Genomic DNA, 1458 nt, shown 5'->3' with positions numbered 1-1458 from the left:
AACCTCTTACCAGATCTTGAACAACAAGTTTATTGATGTTTCGAAAGTTGAGATGGGAAAGTCTTCGATGCCATAGCCAACTTAGGTCAGATGTTGCTTTCGAAAGAAGGCATACAGCAGGTTTGCCTACAATTGGATTGATGTCCAAAGTAAAAATATCACCCTTCAGTTTGGATTTCAGCAAAACTTCTTTTGTATTCACATTCGAAATGATGCTTCCTTCTTCGTTAAAAAGTACTTGATTTCCAGTGCCTACCACAAGTTGTGATACACTAATCAAGTTGTGTTGTAAGCGTTCTACATATGCAACACGATTCACTATGAATTGTTCATTTGTGATCTTCCCATATCCTTTAACCTGGCACTTCTGATTGTTTCCAAGCTTGACAACTCCAGCATTTTGTAAGCTTCGAAAGTCTCTTATATTCTTCTTCTTTCTAGTCATGTGACGAGAGCAACCACTATCAATATACCATTTGTTATCGTATTGCTCGTCACATAGTATCTGCAATCATTGAAAGAATTTAGGTATCTAAGGCTTTTTGGGTCCTTAGAAATTAGGTTTCAATAAAGAATAATTGTTAACAAAATCACAAACTTTAATTTTGAGACTATTAATAATATCAACTTTTTCATTTGCATGGATTGAAACATAAAGTTTTGTATGTTTCGTATGTATACTTACAACACCCTTCGCATTCTAAGTTTGTGATTGTTTGGTCTTTGCTTTTATGATTGGTATCCAAGCTTTTACCAAGATATTCGAATCTTTTGATGACGAACTACCATTTGAAGAAGTATTGACATACTTCTCATATGCTTCATTGTGTTGGTCTTTTGAATATTTGCTTAATTGATAAATTTTGCCTTTCCCTTCGAGCCAGTGATCAATATTCTTTCGTGACGTTGTGCCTTTTTCATATGAAGCTTTCATTGTTTGTTTCTTCATAAGATTAGTAAAATTTGATTTTTGAGGAAAAAAAATCAAATTTTGGTTTTGAGACATATGATTCAGCATAGGAAGTATCAATTGTTGATTTAAAATGTTGTCTTTGAGAAAACTTTGATGTCGATTTTTCTTCAATTTTTGAATTAGTTTTTGGACGATAAACTTGTTCTCTTTTTGAAAAAGATGAATTTTTCATTTTAAAAATAGACTTTGGTGATTTTGATTCAGACACATGTTTTCTTGAATGAAATTTTTTTCTTTGTGTATTAATTTCTTTCTGAATGAACAAGATTTTTCTTTGATGGTTTTCTAGATTCGATTGTTTGCCAAAATATTTTATTTCGAGCTTGTCTCTTTGAAACTCGATTTTCTTTTGAAAATTTTTCAATTTTTTCTTTGAATTCTTTTGAATGTAATTTTACTCCATTGTTTATTTCTTCAAAAGTTGGTTTATTGATTTGTTTTTCACCTTTTGATTTTTCCACCCATTTTCTCTGAGATTTTTGTCT

This window comes from Lactuca saligna, chromosome 2, assembly GCF_052625555.1.
Source record: "Lactuca saligna cultivar CGN05327 chromosome 2, ASM5262555v1, whole genome shotgun sequence".
In the NCBI taxonomy this organism is placed as follows: Eukaryota; Viridiplantae; Streptophyta; class Magnoliopsida; order Asterales; family Asteraceae; genus Lactuca; species Lactuca saligna.
The sequence above is the reverse complement of the archived record's forward strand: the minus strand, read 5'-3'. Positions refer to the sequence as shown.